The sequence below is a fragment of the Petromyzon marinus genome, chromosome 15, assembly GCF_048934315.1.
Source record: "Petromyzon marinus isolate PM22_M1 ecotype Great Lakes invasive population chromosome 15, UKy_Petmar_22M1.pri1.0, whole genome shotgun sequence".
Classification (NCBI taxonomy): Eukaryota; Metazoa; Chordata; class Hyperoartia; order Petromyzontiformes; family Petromyzontidae; genus Petromyzon; species Petromyzon marinus.
The window spans coordinates 20,443,877-20,452,987 of record NC_133681.1 but is presented as its reverse complement, the minus strand read 5'-3'; positions in this window follow the sequence as shown (position 1 = coordinate 20,452,987).

Below are 9,111 nucleotides of genomic sequence, written 5' to 3'. Positions count from 1 at the left end.
ATATGTACTTGAAGCAAGTGCTCTTGCAACCCGGGGGTTGAGGACCCCTGTGTTAGAGGCCACACGGGACGGGGGGGGAGGGGGAGTTTATCGTTGTGTTTGTCGCTGCGAGCAGACAGCGTGCAATGGAGAGCTTGCTCAGAGCGGAGCTGGGCACGGACTCGGTGAGGCCGCTGGGCGCTGCGGCCGGTGGAGGCTGCATCAGCACCGGGCAGAGCTACGAGACGAGGCGCGGACAGGTGTTCACCAAGATCAACGCCAAGAGCGGGGCACCCTCCTCTACGCCTCCTCACCACCTCACCTCCTCTACCCTCCTCTTCGCCTCCTCTACACCACCTTGCATCCTCGCCTCAACCTTCATTCAGTCAGCCCTGTATCACTTTTTTTCGCTGCGACTACTAGCACCACCATGGTGAATGTTGCAGTAAACTTCCCCTCGTTGATTCCCCCCTCCACCCACGTTAAGGGACTCGGTCTACCAGACACTTTGACCGCTTCGTCTCATCCACTCCGCGTTCAACCACCGCGCCTCACTGCAGTTCACAAGAACGCACTCAACTAAACAACTCGGTCACCCACTCATCCAGTCACTAACTCAATCACCCTATCACACACTCATCCAGTCACCCACGCATCCAGTCGCCCACGCAATCACCCTATCATCCAGTCACCCACTCACTCAATCACCCTATCACACACTCATCTCGTCACTAATTCAATCACACACTCAGCTAGTCACTCAGTACATCATCCTATCACTCACTCATCCAATCACCCACTCATTCAGTCACCCATTCATCCAGTCACCCATTCATCCAGTCACCCACTCATCCAGTCACCCACTCATCCAGTCACCCATTCAATCACGCACTCATCCACTCACCCACTCAATCAGTCACTCACTCATCCAGTCAACCACACAATCATCCTATCACCTACGCATCCTGTCACCCACTCATCCAGTCACCCACTCATCCAGTCACCCACTCATCCAGTCACTCACGCATCTGGTCACTGACTCAATCACCCTATCACACACTCCTCAACTCTTTTACTCAAACACTCACCCATTTACTCACCCACCCGCTCACCACTATGCAGGTCACCTCACTCTTCTTTTCAGCTTTATCAGTTTGCACTGCTCCACTCTGGAATCCACACCCGGTCTTCCTGTTTTCCCAAACTCTTGCAACAATAAACTTGATCAATTTAAGGAACGCGTTTCTTTGATCTTAATTATCTAATTACTCATTGGACAGTTATGTATTATTATTTTTTTATTGTTGCTGGCCGCTTGGCGTTTTGTATTGTGTGGGGTTTACATCGCTGTCAACCCCTCATCAGTGCCTACCTTATTACAGAACAATTCAGACCTTGTTGGTCACCCCGTGCCCCTTATAAGTCCCATGACAAGGGAGAAACACAAATAAACTTAACAAAAATGTTGCCCGTATTGAAACGGCCGTCTGCCGTATGGACCTGACAACTCACTTTCCCCCAACAGAATACGGGTAAACCGTGTGGGTTGGCGGCTATGGGTTTTGTTGTGTTTGCAAGTCCAAGTTATAGGACTGCACCCTGGGTTGTGCGTGGTTCTCATTGGTGGGAGATTCCCTTCGCTGTGTTGCACGCCAGTGGCTGGGGGCTGCCTGGGGCCAGTGACGTGTGAGCCGGTCCCAATGTGCACCGGCAAACATTTACCGCCAGGTGGCCCCAGTGTTCATTGCCCGTCCACACGTGGATACCTGAAGCCCATGTCAATCCACTGCTGGATGACTCCCGCAATGAAGATATAATCAGTACATCCACTTTGCTTTTGGACACCACCTGTTCCATTGGCGGCCGAATGCGAATCTAAATGTGCATACGTTAGAGACTGGTTAATGCGCATAGAAATCAAACCAATTGACCTACGACCTTTACCCCATCAACTTTTGTAGAATTTTAGATGTGCATTACAGCTACTTTAGCCGGATGGTTGTGGTGGCTATGTATGCCTGTAATCCACGACTACGTGGAGGTGAGGGTTAGTGGATCACAAAAATGTTGCGACAACTCCCACCCCTTGGTCGTCAAGGAGGTAGAGAAGGCGGTGTCGAATAATGTGGACTCCGCCTGTTCCATGTGTAGATTTGTGATAGAGCGTTGGCCCCTCATTTGCTTGGATTTCTCCAGATGCTCCGATTTCCTCCCACATGTAAACACTCATTAATCTTGATTTGAAGCTGTCGTGACTGCAGGAATCCTTACTCTTTGGTTCTTTCGGTAAAGTCACGTAAGTAGAAAAAACTAATAAAAATAATCATCGATTGCTTGTGTGGCGATCGAAACGTCGTGATCCATTATTATTTGTTCTACCTACGCGACTTTACCTAAACAACCAAAGAGTACAAACTCTCATTAATTGTCCGATAACATCTTTATATAAAGAGGACAACAGAGCATGGGCAGGAGTGGTGGGGGGGGGGTGTTGCCAGCTGCTCACCATTTGGCTGCTGCTGTCCCTCGTCTGTAGTTCCTCGTGCCAAAGTGAAGGAATACTGTGTGCCAGTTACAATTATCACTTGAACGTAACGTGATGTTTCAATGAAAACAGCCACAGATTTAATCCTGAAAATCTTTATTTTTCACATGCAGTGAAACAATGTTGTTAGTAGGCTTGTTTCCCTGGGAAAGCCTCACTGAGTCTCAAGACTCTTTTTCAGGAGGGGCCTGCCAACTTTTCGCAGGAGTAATTTGGATGTTTGGCTAGTACCAGTTACATTGTATGTTGTTGTTGTTTTGCCATGGGAGTAAACCCATGCAGAGAAAGGGACCAGAATGAGGAAAGCGAAGCCAGGCAGTCCTTCAGAAGATGTCATGCACGGGCGTGACCACTGCACCACCCTGCCGCCCAAACAAAAGTAATTTAAATAATGTACAATACTGGCAAATAAACCCTATTAGTATCAACTGAATTTCTGGCCAATATGGCACGCGTATAGCTGCATCGGTGTTTCTAAAAGTCGTGTTCACATTGCCTGAAATTAATAATATAAAGAACAGATTTCCCACCTCTGGTTTCATTTGGATTACCGGTTGTCCTCATTATGTGTGTCACAGGTAATATGGAAAGGAAAATATTACGCAGCACGAGTTGTAGGATTAGGGCAATTATGGTGACACACGTGACCCCCTCTACACAAGAAACAGCTAAGATTCATATTCTTGGTTCTTTCGGGAAAGTCACGTCGAAGGGAAACAATAAAATAATACAAATATAAAACAATAAAATTCTCACGACCTTTTGACTGCAACACAAGCAATCATCATCAGGTGTGAAAACCACAACAAGAAAATTTGAAAGAACCAAGAATATGAATCTCTGCAGTCACTAAAGCTTTAAATCAAAATTTAACAGCTGAGAGTCAATGCTGGGATGTTGTGCGATTGGTGCAAGCGACCCATCATTGTGTTTTGATGTTGAGCTGTTAAAATTGCACTGTTGTGAGGTGAGGTCAAGGCCGATGACTGCTTCCAGCGGTGTCAAGATCAGCATTTTGAAGAGGCTCGCGGAGGATGATACTGGGCACTGGGGTGCAGTCTCCCTCCATGAACAACAGAGGGCAGAGGAGCGACGCTCACAACAATTATTGGCGGAGCGCCGGGCGTATGAAACGCAAATTTGGAAGAAAGTTTATCTCGGGGAGTTAACCCACAACACCTGGGTCTGTCCCGCGTGTTCACACGATAACGCGTTTTCACTACAACGCGTTTTCTCCGTCACAACGCGCTTTCTGAGCGGACTACTTTCTTGAGCTGCGCGGTTGAGCGAGATGAGACGGTAACGCGGCGGAGGCGTCCCCTCAAGTTATTTGGACCCCCATCTTACCGTGCGTGGACATTATTATTATTTACGGGAGGAAAATAGTTTCCGCTTAACGCGGCACTTTTCAGGAACGCATCTACCGCGTTAAACGAGGACTCGCCGCGTACAGGTGCCGCGCACGCTGTATCGACCCTGGAGAAATCCGAAGCGCTATGAAGCTCTTGTTCACAGACGTCCAGTAAGGGGCGGGTGGTGTTGGTGGTGTGGGCGTCACCACGTGACACACAGCTTGTCCGTGGAGTCGATCGTGAGGGTGCCGACGTCGCCTAGGCAACGCCGCCCCCCCTCTGGCTCTGCTGCTGCTGCTGCCTCGCTCTGTGCACGCGAGGCGCCAATCCGTGACGCGGGCACTGTACGCGTTGCGTCACCGTTCACCGTGGGGGGGGCGGGGCCTCAGGAACGTCACGTCGTGTACAGTGGCACATTAATATTGACACTTTTACTCGTGTTTATGTGCCTCGTTATTAAAGGTGAGTTTAATAATAATCATGCTGCTGCTACACAATGTGTGCATTGATATATACGTACAGTTTATGTGTTTAAACGCGATTGTAGTTTATGGGCCCTTGAGGGATTTTTCGCCTCGTGTGAGGTTTTTATGCGCAACCTTAATTATTGCGCTTTTGTTAATCGTTAACATTTGGTCAGGAATAATGCACTTAAGATAAATGTTCTGGCGACGATATTTTGCAAAACAGACGATGGCAAAATTTCGATTTAAAGCTTTCGTGACTGCAAGGATTCATCTTCTTTGGTTCTTTCGGTAAAGTCACGTAGAATGAGAATAAAATAATAAATTGATAAAATAACACAATATTCTCACGACGTTTCGGCCACAACACAAGCGGCCTTCATCAGGTGAAGGGGACGAGACTGTCTGATGAAGGCCACTTGTGTTGTGGCCGAAACGTCGTGAGAATATTATTATTTTATTTTATCAATTTATTATTTTATCTTATTCTACGTGACTTTACCGAAATAACCAAAGAAGATGGCAAAATTGTGTATATATTGTGCGATATGTGCCACTGAAACGGCAAGAAGTCAATAACAATGACTCGTGTTGAGTGTTTAATATGCAAGCAATGGGCCCACCACAGGTTCGTTAATGTTATAATGGAAGCAGTGAAATTAATTAAAATCTTTTGCTCTGCCATTTGATTTTAAATTACGACTCTTCAATGAGCTTTGGTTGTAGTAAGCAATATTTGAATTTGTTTAAACGACCTGTATTCTCTTACAACATGTTTTATATTCCTAAGCATTAAATGTGTACTAAAGATTCAGACTAATTGTAAATCTAATGGGACCACTTTAATCGATGTCCGTTAATATATGTAGGCGTGGTAAGGTTTCGAGACGCACTCGGCGATGCGTGAAACGCAGTCCGTGTCCTTCCTCGTCCATTTGTCTTCATTCCAACGTCAACTTTGTTCTGCCGGTCTCTCTCATTAAGGCCACATGGCCACACTGTGTCTCTTAGTTCTTGCAAGCTAAGCTGGAGTCAGTCTCTCTCATTAAGGCCACATGGCCACACTGTGTCTCTTAGTTCTTGCAAGCTAAGCTGGAGTCAGTCTCTCTCATTATGGCCACACTGTGTCTCCTAGTTCTTGCAAGCTAAGCTGGAGTCAGTCTCTCTCATTAAGGCCACATGGCCACACTGTCTCTTAGTTCTTGCAAGCTAAGCTGGAGTAAGTCTCTCTCATTAAGGCCACATGGCCACACTGTCTCTTAGTTCTTGCAAGCTAAGCTGGAGTCAGTCCCTCTCATTAAGGCCACATGGCCACACTGTGTCTCTTAGTTCTTGCAAGCTAAGCTGGAGTCGGTCTCTCTCATTAAGGCCACATGGCCACACTGTGTCTCTTAGTTCTTGCAAGCTAAGCTGGAGTCAGTCTCTCTCATTAAGGCCACATGGCCACACTGTGTCTCTTAGTTCTTGCAAGCTAAGCTGGAGTGAGTCTCATTAAGGCCACATGGCCACACTGTGTCTCCTAGTTCTTGCAAGCTAAGCTGGAGTCAGTCTCTCTCATTAAGGCCACATGGCCACACTATGTCTCTTAGTTCTTGCAAGCTAAGGTGGAGTCAGTCTCTCTCATTAAGGCCACATGGCCACACTATGTCTCTTAGTTCTTGCAAGCTAAGCTGGAGTGAGTCTCTCTCATTAAGGCCACATGGCCACACTGTGTCTCCTAGTTCTTGCAAGCTAAGCTGGAGTCAGTCTCTTTTCGACATATGTCCCACCAAATTCTGTAATAATAATGTTCCAGTTTCTCTATATGTTTTTAAATGTAGATTTAAATAAATCTACATTTAAAAATCCACAAATCTGGCTGCCTCCTGATGACGCTGGTTGTAATTACTGGCGAAACGTCGTACTCAGATTGTTAATGTTGTGGCTTTGCTCTCTAACACACAGCCGGTGTGCTGTACTAGTAACGAATTGGCATGTTCTGTTTAAGTGACAAACCTTACTAATTGGCTGTTTCGGGTGGTGGTGGGTTTTCCGACATTTTTATATTTACGTGATCTTACCTAAAAAACCTGTATTATGTAAAAATACATTTATTTTCCTCCTTTCTTTTTGGACAGTTTCAAATCTCTAACGTCTTTCAAATTGTTCTGATGTACAGTGCTACATTTCAAATTACTGTCATGTTTGCAACGGGTTGTTTAAAATATATTTAAATGGTGTAGATTCATGTTTAAACTCGCTTCGAATCTGCATTCATCATTTTCTTCTTAAGCAGTCCGTAACCACAATTGGTGCATCGATGCATGACCCATTTGATTATTGTTTGTTGGTCTTAATTTATCAATTAAAATGTTGAGTGTGCCAAATCCTAAAGAGTGGCGTTTGAGTCGACCTTATTTATTTTATATTCACATCTGAAACGCCTGTGCACATGAATGTAACCCAGTTACACACTCTCCTACTTGTTCATCAACCCTCTTCGTGGTGTAGATTTGATGGCTTGTATAGCAACCATAAACAAACACAACAAGTCCGGGTGACTCATGATCCATGACTCACGATGCCAGTGGGCCAGGTTTCACTCTCAACTCTCTACCTGTGTGGCATGAATAAAACGCACCTGTAAATTTGACCTGAAATGATTGCACAACAATTGCCCCGCCTTCATGCGATGTTTATCCTCCACTGTTTATCTGGCTTTGACCTGAATTATATAACAGTGCGGCTCTGCAACTGCTGTAGAGTCACATTGGTATAAACACATTTTACAATATGAACAGCGCATTGAAAACGCGTACTATTTTATGTATTGTTTAACAAGTGTGTTCACAAATCCACACTGAGAAACACGATGATTGGCAGAGGGGAGTAAATTATGTTTTCGATAGTGTATTTAAATAGAGCTACTGTAGGTAAGTAGTTTTCATTTTTAAAGGCATAGTTTAACAAGACAACACTTGCCACCATCCTTCAAACCCATTGGTGAAAAAGACCACAGTTTATGTTTACATTATAATATGTTTACATTATATATAATATATAATATAATGTTTATATTATAATATAATGTTTACATTATATATAATATAATGTTTATATATAATATAATGTTTACATTATAATACAATGTTTACATTATATATAATATAATGTTTATGCAAGAGCCGGGGACTTATGGGACCCCGGGGTCCCACCATAAGGTTCATATGAATGGTTACCTAATAACTTTTGAAACACGGTAATCACTGTGAAGTGCAGTTTCCAATTCTTATTGTTGACTCAATCTCTCTGGCCTTTCTATGCAATATGAAGAAGGGTCATTGCCCGAAACGTCGCTTATCGGATGTTTTCCCTTTTTCAAGGCCCCAGTTCTACTGATGCATGAATTTGTTTGGTATTTGAAATGATACGAAGGCTCAGCAAGTGATTCCTTGCAGACATAAACAGAAGCGATACGCGCCACCCCAGCCACCCATGTCGCGAATCAATCGATTATCGCGATTGAGGGCTCGTGAATAAATTCTAGATTCAACGCCTTGTTTTAAAACGTGAACACAGCCGGCTCTAGTGACTGGAGTGGGTGGGTGTTGGACAATGTGAAACAATGACACGCAACGTATACAAATCTAAAACATAAATTCTTACGCACGCGATCCGGTGTGCATATCGCGATCTTCAGGATGAATGATCACGTCCGAATCAATGCGTCGTCGTTGCTCCCCTAGCATGCGCTCTGCGTAACCCGCTCGTGTTGTTGTTGTTGTTGTTTGCGGCAGAGTTTAGGACCTTCGTGGCCAAGAGCCGCAGCTCCCGAGGCAAAGGAGTGATGGCACGCTTCAAGGTGCCGGACTTGCTGAAGCATCTCATGGAACGATACGGGGCTCCGGATATTCACGATCTGGGCATCCGTATCACCAGCATACCTCTGGGCATTTCCGTACGTGCCGTGCCTGCGTGTACGAGCGTGTGTGTGTGTGTGTACGTGTGTATGCATTGCGTCGCTTGTTGACTGCGAATTGTATTATTATTGGATGCCTCAAGTTATACTCTTTGGTTCTTTCGGTAAAGTCACGTAGGTATAAAATAATATAAATCACGACGTTTCGGGTGCGACACAAGCGTCCGTCATCAGGTGATAAAGCCTTGGTGTGCTGCTGAGGCAGACTGTTTTAAATAGTTTGAAATGTGTGTAGCCCATGGGTCATAAAGAAGTGGCCAGGGCTAGTGATGTTAACGTGAGAAATTAGCGTGTAACTGTAAGGTAGGAAAGCGGCCTCCTCCTCGATTTTACGTGACTTTACCGAAAGAACCAAAGAGTCTGAATTCCTGCAGTCACGAAAGCTTCAAATCAAGATTGCCTCAAGTATGTATTGTTGTTGCCCTTGAGGGGGTTTACTTTCTGAATTAAATGCGTTCTGGAATTGCTGACACACAACCACAACGTACGTGTCGCTGTGTTCACACCTGAGAGTGACACTGCATCAGCCTTTTACCAATATTCCCCCGCCCCTGCGTTTGCCTTACACGGCCACAATGCTGAGCTATCCTCAGTTGCTCAGGCACACAAGTTTCACACCTGTCTCCCTGTCAAGTGAATGTGGTGTATCCTTTTGTCATGCAGTCTGAGACAGACTTCCAACACGACTTCAGTTTTGTGGGTGCAGTGCTGCGACAAGAGCACTGAAATAACTGCTCGTGTAAGTACATCATGTTAATATATATCGTATTGAAGGCTGAGGCCTATTTTACTGTACCGCTGCTTACAGAAATC